The sequence below is a fragment of the Triticum dicoccoides genome, chromosome 3A (assembly GCF_002162155.2).
Source record: "Triticum dicoccoides isolate Atlit2015 ecotype Zavitan chromosome 3A, WEW_v2.0, whole genome shotgun sequence".
Classification (NCBI taxonomy): Eukaryota; Viridiplantae; Streptophyta; class Magnoliopsida; order Poales; family Poaceae; genus Triticum; species Triticum dicoccoides.
The window spans coordinates 667,406,490-667,426,036 of NC_041384.1; the positions used below are offsets into that span (position 1 = coordinate 667,406,490).

Consider the following 19,547-nt stretch of genomic DNA (forward strand, 5'->3'; position numbering starts at 1 on the left):
TAAATAGGGTTAATGGATTTGTATATGATTTAAATGGGCTGAGATGGGAGCAAGGACCTCCCCATGGTCCAAGGCCCGAGCCCGAGCCCCTGCTAGAAAGAAGATCACGCTATTGGTGTCCAAGTGGGCCTGGACCATGCTGCAACGATAGTACGTATCTGACTACAAACCGCTACGCGGCGGACACTTCCAGAACTCCCTCCATGACAACGGTCTAGCAGAAGCATAGCCAAAGCAACCAGAGTGTTCGTCATCGTCCCTGCCTCTCTTTCCTTGATTGTACCAACTGCGACCATCCAAGAAGAATCACCGCCAATGCCTACGCCACCACTGCTCCGGATCGTGCACCTAAGCCGGTCTCACTCACCGCCCGACACCGCGACAGAGTCGGCGGCAAGCGCGGTGGACGGAGGTCGTGGGGTGGACCTCGCTTTTGTGGGCCACGCACTAGGGCTGGACCCCGCCAGCGTCCGCCTCAACGGCTACTTCGTCACCCGCGGCCCAGGGCACACCTCCACGGCGGTCACCTGGGGTGCGCTCATTTCCATCTTGTCGCATGCGGGATGTCCACGGACGCCGACCCAACCACACCCGTCCCCGTCAATGGTAGGTTCGCGCCTTCTCCACCACGCTAAGATACGCCTCTTATACAGTATAGTGCTCCCTCTGTCCCAAAATTCCTTTCTTAAATTTGTCTAGGTGTGATATGTATCTAAAATTAATTAGATATATCTGTATCTAATCTAAGACAATTTTTTTTGAGATGAAGGTTCTTGCGGTGCCGCCGTGTTCTTTGAGGAAACCCCGGTTTCCTGATTCATGGCACTACGGGAGATAGAGAGCAACAAGCTGGATGGAAGATTGGAAGATTACGTGTTTGCTTTGTGACATTTAATCTGTCAGTTTGTCGTTGTGGACGTACATTGTGCGACCGAGAGTCCAACCAGCAACCTGTTGATCTCTGATTCTTTGAAATTGCTCAATTTAGCTACTTCCTCTGTCTCATATATAAGATATTGTTACAACCAATGTGTGAGTATAACATGAAAAGATTTTCTAGCGAAACCAGTTTCTATCCGATCAGATGATGTCGCCCATATTGCTTGGGAATGTGTGCACATATTACTGTAAATCAAGCATTGTGTGACACATATACATCATACTACTTTCTCTCTCTGCTTCAATCCATCCAACTTTCTTACTTAGCTATGTGACTCTGTGATGTGTGGGACAGCTAGCGAGGGGAGCCCACAGCAGAGTGACTAGTGGGAATGTTTGACATTAAAAGGTAGTATTACATCCCACCCATCCATGCTTTCAGTTTGATTATATCCAATTCACAAACCGTTTGGATATTGATACTTTAAATCTTCAAGGTAAGATCAATTTTAAACACATTCGAATTTTTTTCATATTCAAAATATTTTTTCGTTAAATGTTTTCATTCTTTTTCCATCTTGATATCAGTACTATCTCATTCATGTTTCATTTCTACTTTTAGAATTTTGAAATAGTTTTTCATATCATTTTGTTAAATTATCTTTCATGGTTAGGTTGGATTCTAAAGTGTTTTTTCACATATTTTCTACACAATTTCATTTCTATGTCATCACAAGTTTACATGTTACATTATTTTTAATGCATTCCCTTTTTGCATGTTTTTTGTTATTATTACATTCCACAATTCATTAATGTTTCATCTCGGATTTGATGTAAGTTTCATCATGATTTATTACATTCTCTTTTGCATGTTTTTATTATTGGTTCATCGTGGTTTCATTAATGTATCATCTCGTTTTTTTGAATGTTAGGACAATAGGAAAGGCTCCTACTGCATGTATATATGTTCAAGCCAGCAAATTCTTACATATGTACAACAAGTGAGGGAAGTAGGAGTTCTATCAAAAGTGCAACAATGTGAAATAATACACAATGGGCTGGATTAGGGGACAACCTCAAGAATGGCATAGACTAGTTCCCTTTTGTGGGAAGGCACTCTATAAATAAGATTGTGAAAGTCATTCTTGAATCTTCTTTTCCAGGCGGTGACCGAGGGTAGCACTTGTCTAAAGTGATTGTTGTTTCGTTCTTTCCACAGGCTCCAAGCTGCCACCAAGAAGATCTCCATGGTCATCTCATATTTCATATAAGTTCCTGAAAGGATCGATATAGTTGACTAGAGGGGGGGGGGTGAATAGGCAACTAACAATTTTTAACTTTTCTTTACCAAATTAAACTTTGCATCAAAGTAGGTTGTCTAGACATGCAACTATGTGAGCAACTTATATGATGCAACAACAACAAGCACACTACCAAGCAAGGGAAATAACACAAATAAGCTTGCACAAGTAAAGGTACGAGATAACCAAGAGTGGAGCCGGTGGAGACGAGGATGTGTTACCGAAGTTCCTTCCTTTTGAGGGGAAGTACGTCTCCGTTGGAGCGGTGTGGAGGCACAATGCTCCCCAAGAAGCGACTAGGGCCATCGTATTCTCCTCACGCCCTCACACAATGCGAGATGCCATGATTCCACTATTGGTGCCCTTGGAGGCGGCGACCGGACCTTTACAAACAAGGTTGGGGCAATCTCCACAACTTAATCGGAGGCTCCCAACAACACCACGAAGCTTCACCACAATGAAACATGGCTCCGCGGTGACCTCAACCGTCTAGGGTGCTCAAACACCCAAGAGTAACAAGATCCGCAAGGGATTAGTGAGGGGAATCGAATTTCTTTTGGTGGAAGTGTAGATCGAGGCCTTCTCAACCAATCCCTAGAAAATCAACAAGTTTGATTGGCTAGGGAGAGAGACGGGCGAAAATGAAGCTTGGAGCAACAATGGAGCTTAGGGTTGGAAGAGGTAGTCAACTCAGAGAAGAAGATACCCCTTATATAGTGGAGAGACAAATCCAACCATTATCCACTTAACCATCCCGCGACATGCGGTACTACCGCGCCTGCCAAGCGGTACTACCGCAAGGCCTCACGGTACTACCTCATCCCCTTGTGGTACTACCGCAAGGCAGGGATGGACCAGCCTGGGAAGGTCATGGACAAAAAACGTTTGTGGGCAGTTCCGCTGATTTTCAAATAGTGCAAAAGTCCAACACGGTACTACCACTGAAGGCAAGCGGTACTACCGCGCGGGGAGCGGATGTAAAAAATTACATTCGCTCCTACTTCCGCTATTGGTGATGTGCCGGACCAGGGCTCACGGTACTACGGCTCCCAAGGAGTGATACTATCGTGACCACCTGCGGTACTGCCGCAAAGGCATGCGGTACTACCGCTCCGAAGAGCAGTACAACTGCAAGCCTCAGAACAACAACAATAGGAAATCTTCTTTTTGCACAAACATGAAGAAACGGAGGATGCTCCAAAGTGCTAAGGAAAAGGCGGTGCCAAGAGGAGTAAACGTGTACGTGACGATTCCACCCAAACCTTTCCAAAGCGGACCCCTCTTAATAGTACGGCTTTCCTACGACTCAAATCCACCAAAAAAGGAACGTAGAAAAACGCCATCTTCAATAATCTTCGAGGGGCTCCTAACCGTCTTGTGCCTAGTCATGAAATATCTGAAATACTCGAGACACACGATTAGTCCGCAAATGCATTGTCATCAATCACCAAAACACCTTAGGGATAAATATGCCCTTACAATCTCCCCCTTTTTGGTGGATTGATGACAATACGGGATTTGCACAAGGGAGAAAGAATAGAACATGAGCAAACCATACATCTCTAAAATATAGACGGGCTCCCCCTAGATGTGTGCTATTTAGATGAGTGCTTTGGACTGCACGACACACATACTAGGATCAAAACTCCCCCTATATTTTATAGACATGGCTTATCTTGAAATAACAATGCTATCACTAAGCATGATAGTAGATAAGAGCATGAACTAAGTAGAATAATATATCATAAGCTCAGTAAGGTGCGATAGATAGAGTGCATATGTCTTACACCATATGATAGATAAGTCTCACACACTCAAATAAACTCAAACCAAACCAAAGCAAACAAGGTTCAACAAACCAAACACAAGCGAAGCAAACACGACACGACACGACAAATCCCTACACTCTCTCCCCCTTTGGCATCGAGACGCCAAAAAGGCAGAGAGGACACCTACAATACAAGTGGTGGCTCAAGCAGAGTAGTCGCTCGCACGCTCCTCGTCGGACTCAGCAGTGGGAATGTGCTCCTCCTCAGAATCAGTCCACATGTAGCCTTGTTTTGCCATCCATTCAGCCTCTGGAGTAATGTGCTCCTCGGAGCCGCCAGAAACATCCTCTCCAAAAACCCTCATGATCTTCTTGTCGCGGCGGCGACTCTCCTTGGAGGCCACGTGAGTCCGATACTACCCCTTGGCCTGCATGCAGAACAAGGCCTTCATCTTGGCCTTCAGCCTCTTCGCCCATGAGGGCTCAATGGAGGGAGGTGCATATCCCGCAGAGCTGTCCTCAGCTGCACTCTCCTCCTCAATCTCCTCCTCATCAGCAGCCCTCTTAGTAGCCTCAGCCTCGGCACGAGTAGTAGTGTTAGCCCACTGGGGCTTGATGTGGAGTCTGATGGAGTCATGACGGATCCAGTCAGGGGCCAGAAACTCCTCAGTGGGATAGATCTTCTCCCAAGTCTTCGATATCAGGAGGAACATATATGGACCATAGATGGGTACCTTGCGGGTGAATACCGTGAACCGAAGCTCACACCACATGATATGTGAGACATCAAGTGGTCGAGTCTAAGAAACTCGGGCCTCCTCACAAATGAGCAACGTGTCCACAAGAAAGGCATGCACCTTGTCCTTGTACCCAATGCGAGGAAAGAGGGAGTGGCGGAAAATCCGGTGCATGATGTCAAGGAACGGGTTGAGCACCCACGTCGACTTGCCACTGGCTAGTTTCTTCTCAACATAGAACAGCAGAAGCTTGTCCTTGTTAGCTGACTCGGCGTTGGCATGAGGGCGAACACCAACCGGCGTGTGGAGCCCCTCATCAGGCACTCTGAGCAAATCCATGAACTCCTTCCAAGTAGCAGTCAACTGACGTCCATTGGTCATCCAAGTCATCCTCCGATCCTCCCCAGAATGAAAGTGGACCGAAGTAAAGAACTGGGCCACCAGCTCAGGGTCATAGTCCAGGTGGAAAGAGATCACATCCTCAATGGCAAACTGCTCCACGAGATCCAAGGCCTCACCAAAGTAGTGACGATGCATATCATCCCTCATGTGGTGCATGTCGATCCAGTGCACATCCACATACAAGTTCTGCTTGGCCTTAATCACAGCCAGGTAAATGAGATTCTACTGCTTGGTCCAGAACAGTTCATTCCCTCTGAAGTTGGCACGAGGATTCGTATAAGGGTTGATCTTCCTTAGAGAGACAAACTCAGCAAGAGGTAACTTATCCATGTCCTTTGATGGTGCCTTGACCTTGCTAGCAATGGTCTTGACATTGCGCTTGGGGGCATTGGAGCCCTCCAGAACATCCTCTTAGTTGCGCAGACGTTTGGAACCGGTGTCACGACTTGGATTGGAACGAAGAGCAGGGACACCGGAGCCACCACCTAAGACACACACAAAACACAAACACACACGAGAAGCGAGATGGGTCAAAACAAAGACCACATCAAAACACAATAAACCAGTAGAAAGTGCATATGGTAATTGCCATGAAGAAGATTTGACAGCAGCGGTAGTACGGCCTAGTCGCGCGGTACTAAAATTTCAGTGCTTCTCCTAGTCGCGGTAGTACCGCGCGGTGGCATGGTAGTACCGGGGCTCGGAGCGGCAGTGGAGCTTTAGTACCGCGGCCCGTGCGGTAGTACCGCGCTCGAGGAGCGGTAGTACCGCACGGCATCAGATCCGAACAAATGAATCTGAGAACAACCGTGACAATGAGGCGGTACTATGGTTGATCAAATCTACCACGGGACAACATATCAAGTACACTTTCTATGCACCACTACTCTCCTACATCCTACTCTTGCAAAGATTTGGCCTAAAATCTCAAGAATCAACATGCATCTCACCAAAACCTAGAAGCGAAAGCACGAAAAAAAGAGAGAGGGATTTGGGGAGAGACCTTGATCCATGGCAAGAGGAAGTGGTGCGGAACGATCCCACCGGTCAGAATCCGAGGAGAGCGGCCGGGGACGGAGATCCGGCGAGGGTCTCCGGCGCCGTTCCTGAGCAGGAGAGAGAGAGGCAGTGGGGAGAGAAACAGATGAATGGGTATGGGGGAGTTGGAACTCCCCCTGCCCGGGTCTTAACCCCACGCGCCCTCGGCAGCGCGGTAGTACCGCACCTCATCGCGGTAGTACCGCTGTGGCGGAAGAGCCGCACCGAAGTGGTAGTACCGCTCCCCAAAGCGGTAGTAAAAAATTACTGCCGCGCTGGGTGCGGAAGTACCATGCACTCCACAAGCGGTAGTACCATGGCCGGCCGCGGTCGTATCGTGAGCTCAAAACGATGCAAGTTTCAAACAAAAAAAGAGAGAAAGGGGATACGCAAGAAAACTACAAGCGAACGAGACACCGCAAGAACACGCTCAGCACAAAGAAAAAAAGGCAAGAGACAACAAGGACCAACCACGAGACACAACCTCTCCAAGGAGAGGGCGGTGGCCGGAGCCACCTATGTTTGAGTCAATTGGCATGGCACCGTGAAGAATTATTCTTGGGCCCATGACCAAAACTCGTCTTTGAAGCACAAGTGCCATAAAAAATGGCTAATGTGAAAGAGTTGATCAATTTATGCGTAATGGGGGAGGGAGAGTTCATTGAGAGAATAACACTCCCCCTATGTCCATGCCTACACCTAAACAAGATAACAAGTTGAGTATGGTGGGGTGTGCACGGGTTCAAGCAACATTGCTCGAATCAATGATATTTAGCTCATGCCTTAACTCGCGAAATCTTGCTTCATCCAAGGGCTTCGTGAAGATATCTGCAAGGTTATCAAGAGTGTTGACATAGTTGAGTTCGATCTCCCCTCTCCTAATATGATCCTGGATGAAGTGACACCGGATCTCGATATGCTTCGTCTTGAAGTGTTGCATCGGGTTGAGAGAAATCCTGATTGCACTTTCATTGTCACACCAAAGAGGCACTTAGTCACAAATGACACTGTAATCCTTTAAAGTTTGGCTCATCCATAAGAGTTGTGCACAACAATTACCGGCCGCCACATACTCTGCTTCGATGGACGAGAGAGACACACAACTTTGCTTCTTGGAAGACCAACTCACCAAAGAGCAACCGAGAAATTGGCACCCTCTGGAAGTGGACTTCCTATCCACTTTGTCTCCCGCCCAATCCGAGTCCGAATAACCTACAAGATTGAAGTTTGCTCCTCTTGGGTACCATAAGCCAAAATTTGGGGTATGAGCCAAATATCGAAAGATTCGCTTGACCGCCACGAAGTGACTTTCCTTAGGTGCGGCTTGAAACCGTGCACAAATTCCCACACTCAACATGATATCCGGTCTAGATGCACAAAGGTAAAGCAAGGAGCCAATCATGGAGCGATATACCTTTTGATCCATAGCTTTACCATTGGGATCTATGTCAAGTTGGCATTTGACGGGCATAGGAGTGGACGCCGGCTTAACATGACTTAGCTTGAGTCTCTTGAGCATGTCTTGAGTGTATTTGGCTTGGTTGATGAAGGTCCTTCCTCTTCGTTGCTTGACTTCGAACCCGAGAAAGAACTTCAACTCTCCCATCATGGACATCTTGAACCTGGAGGTCATGAGTGCGGCAAATTCCTCATTGAAAGCTTTGTTAGGGGAACCAAAGATAATATCATCAACATATAGTTGGCACAAAAACAACTCCCCTTTGACCTTCTTAGTAAAAAGAGTGGGGTCGATTTTCCCAATTACAAAACCACGATCTTGCAACAACTCGGTAAGGTGGTCATACCACGCACGTGGGGCTTGCTTAAGGCCATAGAGTGCCTTATCGAGTTGATACACATGATCGGGAAAGTAGGGATCCTCAAACCCGGGGGGTTGCTTGACATATACCAACTCATTAATAGGACCATTAAGAAAAGCACTCTTCACATCCGTTTGTTGTAACTTAAAGTTATGATGAGAAGCATATGCAATCAACATGCGAATGAATTCAAGACAAGCAACGGGAGCAAAGGTTTCACCGTAGTCGATACCCTCGACTTGGGAGTAGCCTTGTGCTACCAAACGAGCCTTGTTGCGAATGATAATCCCATGAGCATCTTGCTTGTTCTTGAATATCCACTTGGTTCCAATGACATTGTGGTTCCCCATTGGCCTTGGCACCAATCTCCACACCTTATTGTGCTCGAAGTTGTTGAGTTATTCATGCATGGCATTGAGCCAATCCGGATCTTTGAGCGCCTCATAGACCTTTTGGGGTTCAACACAAGAGACAAACACATGATGTTCACAATAGTTTGCTAATTATCTATGAGTGCTTACCCCCTTTATTAAGATTCCAAGCACATTTGTAATGAGATGATCCTTGGTGGAGAGCTTGGAAGCAATCTTGGCGGCACGGCGCTCCAATTCCTCCTCGGGGGTGAGACGAGGAGCGGTCACTTGATCATCTTGAGCGTTGTCTTGAGCTTGTTCTTGATCTCGAAGAAGCTCTTGATCTTGAACTTGCTCGGAGGAGAGAACTTGACCTTGAGCATCACTTGATGTTACAACACCATCTTGAGATTAACCTTGCCCTTGGTCTTGTTCTTGAGGTTGAGGGCCTTCACTTTGTTCTTCGGAAGCGTGTGGGCCTTGGGTTGGTGATGGCTCCACTTGAGTCGAGCATTGTCCTTCTCCTTCGGCCACAAGGGGTTCCTCAATGGGTAGGATGAAACCAACACCCATTCTTCTTATGGCTTGGGGAGGAATTTCATCACCTACATCACAAGTGCCACTTTGCTCCACTTGGGAGCCGTTATTCTTATCAAACTCCATGTTACATGTCTCCTCAATAAGTCTCGTGGACTTATTTAGGACATGGTAAGCATGGGAGTTTGTAGCATAACCAACAAATATGCCCTCATGAGCTCTAGCCTCAAATTTAGACAAACGAACACCTTTCTTGAGAATGAAACACTTACACCCAAACACCCAGAAGTACTTGAGGTTGGGCTTGTTCCCGATGAATATCTCACATGGAGTCTTGTTCAAGCCTTTGCGGAGGTAGAGCCGATTTGATGCATGACACACGGTGTTGATGGCTTCGGCCCAAAAGTTGTATGGAGACTTGAACTCCGCCATCATGGTCCTTGCCGCATCCATCAACGTCTGGTTCTTTCTCTCCTCTACACCATTTTGTTGAGGGGTGTATGGTGCGGAATATTGATGCTTGATCCCCTCATCACTAAGAAACTCATCCAAGGTGTAGTTCTTGAACTCGGTGCCGTTGTCACTTCTTATTGTCAAGATCTTTGCATTGTGTTGACGTTGAGCTTCATTTGCAAAGTCAATGACGGTTTGTTGGGTCTCACTCTTCCTCTTGAAGAAATATACCCAAGTATATCTTGAATAATCATCCACAATCACCAAGCAATACTTCCTACCCCCAAGACTATCAAAAGATGGATGCCCAAAGAGATCCATGTGAAGGAGCTCCAAAGGCCTCTTCGAGTAAATGATAGTCGTGGGAGGGTGAGCCTTTTTATGTAGCTTACCTTCGATACAAGCACTGCAAGCACGATCTTTGGCAAAGGTAACATCTGTTAGTCCACGGACATGGTCCCACTTGATAAGACTTTGCAAAGATCTCATATTGACATGGGCTAGACGGCGATGCCAAAGCCATCCCACGTCAAATTTAGCCATTAGGCATGTCGCGGTCTTAGTGAGTCACCCCGAAAAGTTAATCACATAGAGACCGTTTTTGACATGCCCAACAAAGGCTACTTTAATAGTCTTGCTCCACAAGAGGGCCACGGTATCAACATCAAAGAAGGTGGCAAAACCCATGAGTGCTAGTTGACGAATGGAAAGTAATTGTATGCAAGGGACTCAACAAGCATGACCTTCTCGATCGTAAGATCATGAGAAATGACAACCTTGCCGAGTCCCAATACCTTAGAGGACGAGCCGTTACCCCACTCGACATTGCTGGGCATGGATGGAATCTTTTGCACGTCCACCACCAAGTCCTTGCTTCCGGTCATATGATTAGTAGCTCCACTATTGAGCAACCATGATCCCCCACTGGAAGCAAACACCTACAAGAGATCAATGCTTGGTTTTAGGTACCCATTTTGTAATGGGTCCTTTGATGTTAGTAACAAGGGTCTTAGGAACCTAAATAGATCATTCAATGTACTCATAAGGAGAACCAACCAATTTTGCATAAACATGCCCATCACTAGCATGACACAACACATAAGAAGGGTTAAAGTCGCCGACTTTGTTTGTAGGGGAAGCGTTGCCCTTCTTGGCATCACAACCCCTCACGGTGTTCTTCTCCTTCTCCTTAGGAGCTGCTTGAGAGGAGGATGTCGTTTGGCCTTGTCATTATTCTTCTTGTTCTTGGACTTGGGCACGTACCCAATCCCTTCTTTGGCCACAACTTCCTTTTGGTTGCTCAAAAGGTCGTTGAGGTTCTTCTCGCCTTGTATGCAAGACACAAGACCCTTCTCAAGTTGCACCTTCAACTTAGCGTTCTCCTCAACAAGATGCACATGCTCACAACATGGGTTAGTAGCATTTGCATTATCAATTAACATCATACGAGGAAAAGTGGCTTTCTCCTTGGTTAGCTTTACTTGAAGTTGATCATGAGACTCTTTGAGGCTAGAATGAGCACTCTTCAAGACCTTGTGAGCCTTGTCAAGTAGGTCAAACTCCTCTTTGAGTCTAGCAAGATCAACCCCAAGCTTGGCCTTCTCAAAGTTTAGCACACGAGAAACAACAAGAGCATGATCAAAATCTTTCTTTAACTTAGCGTGATCAACGTTGTGTGACTCCTCAAGAGACAAACAAGACCACACTCTTCCTCAAGAGCATTGGAAAGATCCAAAATCTCATCGGCATACTCACGACTATGCCCCTCCATCTTGGAGATAGTATCTTCGTGAGCCTCGATCATGTCATTGTCTTCACCAAGTTGTTCCAAGAGAGCAACGAAATGCTTCCTTGATTTACTCTTGAGTTTACCCATAAAGGACTCAAACTCATTTTCCTCCACATTAGATCCCTCATATTAATCAATGCAATCCATCAAGGAAGGATTATTAATGATGGTAGTTTTGATGTTGGGGGTTACCTTGTTGGTGGCTTTATCCATGAGGCACTTGGCGGTGATGTTCTCGTTGGGTGAGTCTAAGAGAGACACTCATGGAGTTGTTGCAATGGAAACGGAGGCCATGGCAACCGAATCACCATCTTAATCATCATCATCATCCTCATGGTACTCTTCTTGAACCACCAATGCCTTGTGAGAAGTCTTCTTGGTGAAGTTGCTCTTGTTTGGGTAAGACTTGGCATTGTCCTTTCGGATGAGCTTGCCACCATTGTCTTCCCTCTTCTCATACGGGCACTCCGCAACAAAATGGCTCACATTGCCACAATTATAGCAAGTCCTCACACATTGCTTGCTCTTCGTGCCACTTGAGTTGTTCTTGTTGAAGTTTGGCCTTGAGTTTTCTTGCTCCAAAATTGCCTTGAAGAAAGTGTCATGTGTTCATGATAGGCATACTTTGTATCTTCAGGGTTGCTTTCCTCTTCTTCGTCTTCATCTTCTTCTTCAACACAAACCTTGGCCTTCAATGCAAGGTTGGGCTTCTTTGCCCTTTGAGAGCGAAGCACCGCATTGTCGGCGGTCTTGTCCAAGATACTCATAGCCACAAACTCATCCAACACTTCACTTGAGGACAAGGTGTGGAAGTCCGGTCTTTGGCGAATGATGGAGGACATGGCCTTGTGGTAAGGCATCATTGCCTTGAGGAATTTGCGCTTGATCCAATTGTCATCCGTGTCCTTGCTCCCATGATCTCGGAGTGAAACCGCGAGTTTGGTTACTCTTCGATAAAGCTCACGAGGTTCTTCATCTTCCTTCATTGCAAACTCATAGGCTTCATCTTGCACCACTTCATAATTGGAGAGTTGAATGCTTGCGCTTCCCCAGTAGAGAGAAACAACTTGGTGCCATGCATCTTTGGCTATGGCGTAGAGCCGGAGGTGAGGAAGATCTTCGGGTGGAATTGCATCTTGGATGATGAAGAGAGCATTCTCATTGAATTGATTATCCGCGGCTTCTCTTGGAGTGAAGTTGCTTCGGTCATGTGGATAGAAACCTTCTTCAACGATTCTCCCAATATTAGTATTCACATGATTTAAATGACGCTTAAACCGATAGACCCAAGAATCAAAATCCTCATTTTTCACAATCTTAGGGGGAGGACCGGCATGATTCAAATAAGTGGAAGGAATCGGTCCACAATAAACAAGTGGAGGTTCCACATGGGCAAAGATGTCGGTGCCATTTTTACCACTAGAAGAAGGAGTGTCGGTGTCAAAACCGGCGGATCTCGGGTAGGGGGTCCCGAACTGTGCGTCTAGGCCGGATGGTAACAGGAGGCAAGGAACACGAAGTTTTACCCAGGTTCGGGCCCTCTCGATGGAGGTAAAACCGTACGTCCTGCTTGATTAATATTGATGATATGGGTAGTACAAGAGTAGATCAACCACGAGATCAGAGAGGCTAAACCCTAGAAGCTAGCCTATGGTATGATTGTTGTTTTGTATGTTGTCCTACAGACTAAAACCCTCTGGTTTATATAGACACCGGAGAGGGTTAGGGTTACACAAAGTCGGTTACAATGGTAGGAGATCTACATATCCATATCGCCAAGCTTGCCTTCCACGCCAAGGAAAGTCCCTTCCGGACACGGGACGAAGTCTTCAATCTTGTATCTTCATAGTCCAGGAGTCCGGCTGAAGGTATAGTCCGACCATCCAGACACCCCCTAATCCAGGACTCCCTCAGTAGCCCCTGAACCAGGATTCAATGACAACGAGTCCGGCGCGCAGATTGTCTTCGGCATTGCAAGGCGGGTTCCTCCTCCAAGTACTTCATAGAAGATTCTGAACACAAAGATAGTGTCCGGCTCTGCAAAATAAGTTTCCACATATGGCCATAGAGAGAATAATATTTACACAGATCTAATCCGCTGATGTATTCCATAGTGCGACATCGCACCATGGCCAAGCCTTTATTCGAATCGTTTTATTATACCACCTCAGCGCGTCATGCAAGGCAGTTTCCTTGGCACGTCTTGTTAAAGCAGAGATCGTGTCCCCTTATTTCGGGATTCTCATCAATACGGGCGTGGGTAACCCAACCGCTTCTAGGACTCCTAGACTATAGGCAAGTCCAAACGGCCACAGAGAGGACGCTTGATATTCACCCTCTTTATAAAGGGGCAAGGCTCTTACTTTTTTTCCCTTCGGTGCTCAATCGAATCCTTCCCCCACCTCAAGCTCAAACACCCAAGGTTCAGGTCAGGTGCTCTGAACCTTCAATCATGTCCAGATCTAGCCTTCAAGGCCGATGGATGCCTTCCTCCGTCATGGAAGAAGACATCAAAAAGTTGAGGGAGGCCAGATATCTGACCGCCAAGGTTGTGCATCGGCTGCCCGCCCGAGGGCAGGCCGTCCCCTCCCCCGAACCCAATGAGAACGTCGTGTTCGTCTCCCACTTCCTCCGAGGTCTAGGCCTTTCTCTGGATCCTTTCATCAGGGGTTTGATGTTTTATTACGGGCTAGATTTCCATGATCTAGCTCCGGACTCCTTTCTTCATATCACGACATTTATTGTCGTGTGTGAGGCCTTCCTCCGGGTTACCCCTCACTTTGGCCTTTGGCTCAAGACCTTTGAAGTAAAGCCGAAGATGATCAAGGGGCAACATGCAGCGTGTGGAGGTGCCTCAATATGCAAGATGACGGGAGCTCCATGGCCCAAAGGTTCCATTCCAGCAGTGTCTGAATTGTGGCAACAGGAGTGGTTCTACATCACGGCTCCTAGAAGTGCCAAGTGGGCGGCCGCCCCAGTTTTCCGCTCGGGCCCTCCACCACAACTGATGTCATGGATCAGCAGAGGTCTGAGATGGGGTCCAGCCAAGGACGTGCCTATACTGCAAAGCCGCATTCGAGATCTCTTCAATGGAGATTTTAGTTTGGTTGTGGTAATACAAGTTATGCTGGTTCGTCAAGTCCAGCCTTGCAAACGCCGGCCCCTTCGCTTGTGGGAGTTCAATCCCGAGGGGCCGCGTGTCATTCAAAATTTCCTCGGCCTGATGCACGAGGAGATGTACAAGTCATTCTTCGGACCTCAGGTAGAGTGTCCGGAAATTACCGAGGACGTGGGCCTGAGCAGTAACCGCGCCGCCGAACAGGTAAGGAATCTTCCAGCCGAACATACTATCTCTCACTTGTTACGAAGTTATTTCTGAGAGTTTGCTTTTTGACCAGGACTGGCTGACAAAGGCGAAGTTGATTCGGTGTTCGGCCCCCCTCCCTGAGTGTTTGGAGAATCCGGTATTGGAAAAGATGCTCCATGTTGCACCTTGCCCGGAGCCCTTGAAGGAAGATACTGGGGAGGATAATACGGGCGGACGCGGGCCCCCAACGCTGCCCATTCTAACCGAGGGAGCGAGCGTCTCCATGAAGGAAGACGACCGGAGGAGGAAAAGGACTGCGCCCGGGGATTCGGAAGCCGAAGCTTCCAAACGGGAGAAGAAGTCTCCCACAGAGGGTCCTACCTCGGGGGGTGCTTTTGTCGCACAAAGTCCGCGGGGGGATCAATCCTCCAGCGAGTCGTAAGTGACTCGAAATACTTTAATAGTACAGGTATGCCATCTTTTTCTTCTGAGAAAATAACCACCGCATATATCTTTGCAGTTCGGGTCTTAGACCCTCTCAAATGAGCTCGTCTTCGGGGGATCTTCTTCCAGAGATGATGGAGAGCAAAACGCCCCCTCCGGACTCCTCCGCTCTGGAAGCGGGTGACCCCGAAGTGTCGTCGCGGAGGGCCTCTCCGGGTCTGGTGAGGCCAAAAGATAATCCCATTGACCCCCGAAGCTCCCAGTGTCCGGCTCCCAAAGAGAGCGGAAAAAAGAGTCCGGCACCGTCTGGTGTGCGAACGGATGTTCTGAGGGGGTTGGTGGGGTGAGTGGCCATCTCAGATGAACACTGTATGCTGATGAATACGGTGATGGAGAGAATCTCATCCGCCGAAAGCGGATTGCATGAAGCTTTTATGAGTCTACTGACAGGCTTTGAGGTACGTAAAATAATGTATGATAGTCCTGCACATGCTAGGTGTGCCCTGTGTAGATAGTAGCCCCTGAGACTCTGGTTGTCGTCGAAAACGACGACGAACAGAGGATCATATTCCAAGTAATAACCATACTACCTCTATGTGCAGGTGATGGAAGCTCTGGTGGCTAGCCGGACTAGCGAGTTTGCCCATTTAAAACGGCAGTTGAATGCGGCAGACGCCGACATCGAGTTTGTTAACCAAAGGCTTGACGAGGCACAGGGTAAGTGTCATTATCTGGTAAACGCCACATAGTAAGAGCAGCATGATGCCAATATCTTTAATATGTTGTGACTGCAGATGGAGCTGCCACTGTTGAGGCCTTGCGGGCAGAACTTGCCCGAGCCAAGGAACAAGCGAGGTTTAGTAATGCGGCTGCTTTGAAGGCGGCCGAAGAGTTGAAAACCGAGAAGGCCGCGCATGGCGAGAGCCGAGATAAGATGGCCAAGATGGCCATAGAATTAAAAGCCGCCGCCGACCGTTGCCGGGTTCTTGAAAAAGAAAACCTAGCGAAGGCATCGGACCTTGAGAAGGCTGCTGCGACGAGAAAAGACATCCGCTCTGCTATAAGGGCGAAGAAGGAGGAGCTGCGGGAAGCCGGGGATATTGTAGCTGGGAAATCCTTTATGTTGCGGAGGAAGTTCGGAGATCCACGGTATGCCTCTCTGGATCGGCTGTGGAGTTCGAAGGATGTGTATATGGATTTGGCGGCGAGCGCTGCCGATGCGACCAAGTACTTCCAGGGTCAGACGGGCCGTGAAGTGGACCAGCTGTTTTGGACACAATTCCATTCTCCCGAGCGTCCGCTTTCATTGACTGACCAATTAGCCGAATGGGCCGAACTGAATAGGTTGTCTGGACTCGCCATGAGGTCTGTTGTGGATCAGCTATGGCCGGAAAGGCCAAAACCGAACATCTATTTCAGCTTGGTGCAGCAGATCCTTGACGTGGTGCCGCGCATTAATGCGGTGAAGAGGTCGGCGTGCATAGAGGGCTCACGGATGGCCTTTGCCCTTGTTAAAGCATACTGGGTGGAGATGGATGCTACCACTGTTGCAGCGCGGGATTCGGCCATAGGTCGAATGGTTGCTGAGCACTACTTTGAAGAAGTTCTTGAGGGTGCTCGTTTGATAGTGACCCAGTGCTCAAAAAATATTATGTTTGAGTGATATGTAATCTCATTGTAAGCGAAATGCTTTTATAAATTTTTATAAGGCTATTTTTATACTTTTGCCTGAAAGTAATATGATGCCTCCTGGGCGGCCGTTTATGTATACATGTGTATAACCTGAAAGATTGCAACCGCCGGCTTCGACCCCCACGCATATAATGCGAAGGTGCTCGCAAAAAACACGCGTTCACACTTAACCCAACGTCTTGGTCCTATTAAGGAGGTGATAGCAGAGCAAGCGAGGCAACCGGACTATAATGCTTTAACACTTTCACTTAGCCATAGGAGTTTGACAGTGGGGCTACTAGATAGCCCCTGGTGGCTCCGCACTCTCCCGATCCCGGGGTGCGTACATGCCTGGCCGGAAGACAGCCCTTTGTTAAGGCGGAGGAATTCTAACATTCCAACAGGTCATCGAGTGGTTGACCAGTCTCACGCTATATCATGACAGTCAGTTTTCGGCTTTCTCTACTGAGGTGCTCGTCCGGATGAACCAGGGCACAATCGCAGTAGTTCTCCTGGTGCTACCTTAGCCGTTAAAGCGGAACATAAGGTTCTCCTGATGCATATAGGGCCAAACTCGCGACGCCGAACACTCCCTAAGGTATTCGGTCTTTGTGGTATAAACCGGGCCTAAATAATGGCCTTTGTAAGAATCCCCTTGTGTCCAGGTACGTGCATTCTTCTGGCGTGGCCACATGCCAAGACGTCAGCATCCTTCTCAACGGTGGATATGTATCAACAAGAGACAGTAAAAAGGTTTACGCAGGGTCTTAATGTAAAAAGAATCCTTGGGGCGGGTCTCTGCTGCACGTCTGCGCCTGTGTCTCCGTTGTGCTGTATCCTGGACGGGTGTAGCACGATGATCGTTTGTAAAAGAGAGGAATTTAGGTGAAAAAGTTGTCGTGCAAAAAGGATAGTTTTTAAAGAAACCATGTATAATTCAAGATGAGAAGAAATTGCCACTTGTCTGTGCGCGTTGAGCCCCTTGTATTGATAAATAGGGGTGTGACCATTTATTCGATATAAATAGCGGCGCCGGACTTGATTAGTTGTGTCTGAGGTCTTGACAACCTATTGGATGCTTTCGCTGGTCCGGGCGCCTTTGTGTGCGGCTGCCAAGGTAGCCGCGCTCTCTTCGGTGCGCAGAGATCGCTTGATATTTCCTTTCACTAAAATGATGCCACGTGGACCGGGCATCTTGAGTGTGAGGGAGGCGTAGTGTGATATTGCATTAAAGCGAGCGAAAGCTTCATGTCCGAGCAGTGCTTGATAGCCACTTTGGAACGGAGCAATATGGAAGGTTAAATGCTCGCGACGGAAGTTATCAGGGGAACCGAATATAACTTGTAGTAGGAGGGAGCCCGTACAATGAGCCTCTGGGCATGGCGTTACTCCTTTAAAGGTAGTATTGCTATGGCGAATTTTTGTTGGGTCTAACCCCATCCCGCGGATTGTATCCTGATATATTAGGTTTAGACTGCTGCCACCGTCCATCAAGACTCGTTGAAGTGATATCCGCCAATTACTGGGTCTAATACCAGGGCAGGCCATCCTGCGTGTCGGATGCTTGCTGAGTAATCACGATGGTCGAAGGTGATCGGTTGAGACGACCAGTGGCAGGACTTCGCGGTGACAGGCACTTGGGTATATTTTCCTGGGAGTGCCGCGTTGTTTTTTCCCTTGATCACGTGTAACACGTTTACTGTTTTGACTTCTGGTGGAAATTTGTTTTGTTCCCCAGTGTCTTGCTTGGGAGGCTCGTCCTCGTCTTTACTTGGTGTATCCTCCCCCTTGTGTACGGCGTTGAGCTTGCCGGGCTGCTTGAAGACCCAACATTCTTTGTGGGTATGATTAGCCGATTTACCAGGGGTACTATGGATCTGACATACTTGGTCCAGAATTTTGTTGAGGCTGGACAATTCATCCCTGGTGCCTTTAGAGGGCGGCTTTTGCTGACCTGGCCGAGAGCTTTCGAATCCGGCGTTTACTGTTGTGCCCTTCGTGCAGTCTTCTTTATTCCGGCGTTTGTTATTGCTATTGTGCCGTGATTTCCCGTTTCCATCTCTAACTTCAGATGTACTGGGGTCGCTAGTGCTACATCTGGCTAGCCAGCTATCCTCACCCGCGCAAAAGAGGGTCATGACGTTTGTTAATGCAGCCATCGTTCTCGGCTTATTTTGGCCAAGGTGTCTGGCGAGCCATTCGTCACGGACGCTATGCTTAAAAGCTGCCAAGGCTTCGGCGTCCGGACAGTCGATAATCTAGTTCTTTTTAGTAAGAAACCTGTTCCAAAGCTTTCGGGCTGACTCTCCGGGCTGTTGAGTTATATGACTCAAATCATCCGCATCCGGAGGTCGGACATAAGTCGCTTGAAAATTTGCCCGAAAGGCGTCTTCGAGCTCTTCCCAACTTCCAATGGAGCTTTCGGGGAGGCCTTTAAGCCAGTGACGAGCTGGCCCTTTGAGTTTGAGGGGTAAGTACTTGATGGCGTGGAGATCATCTCCTCGAGCCATATGGATATGAAGGATGTAGTCCTCAATCCAGACCCCAGGGTCTGTTGTTCCGTCGTATGCCCCTATGTTTACGGGTTTGAATCCCTCTGGAAATTCATGGTCCAGCACCTCATCGGTGAAACATAGGGGGTGTGCGGCACCCTTGTAGCTGGGTGTACCGCGTTGTTCGGATGTTTGTTGTGTTGCATTGTATGCTGGGGCGCGCTTGCGTGGTCCATAGATGGATCTTGTTGTGTCGTCCTTTGGGTGCGAGCCCTCGCATGGGTCGCGTGTTGTATTTTGAGTGGCGTTGTATGCCGCTTTGTGTTGGTAGAGGTGTCGTCTATCCGGCCAGGTGGCTCCTTTGATATTTGGTTGTGGGGGGTCTGAGGCCTCCTCATCGAATTCAGGTAGCAGCTTCCGCTTTGGGTAGCTCTTGGACGGGCGATTGTCGCCGTACCTCGCTGCTGTGTTGAGTATTTTACTCCATCTGATTTGGAGTGTGTCTTGCGTAGCCTTGAGCCTTTGCTTCTGCTTTTTAAGACTCCTCGCGGTGGCA

General features: G+C 48.0%; 1 pseudogene; it reads left to right on the forward strand.

Moving 5' to 3' along the window:
* Positions 1-315: 315 nt before the first annotated feature.
* LOC119272813 overlaps positions 316-19,547 on the forward strand; it is a 37,926-nt pseudogene continuing 18,694 nt past the window's right edge.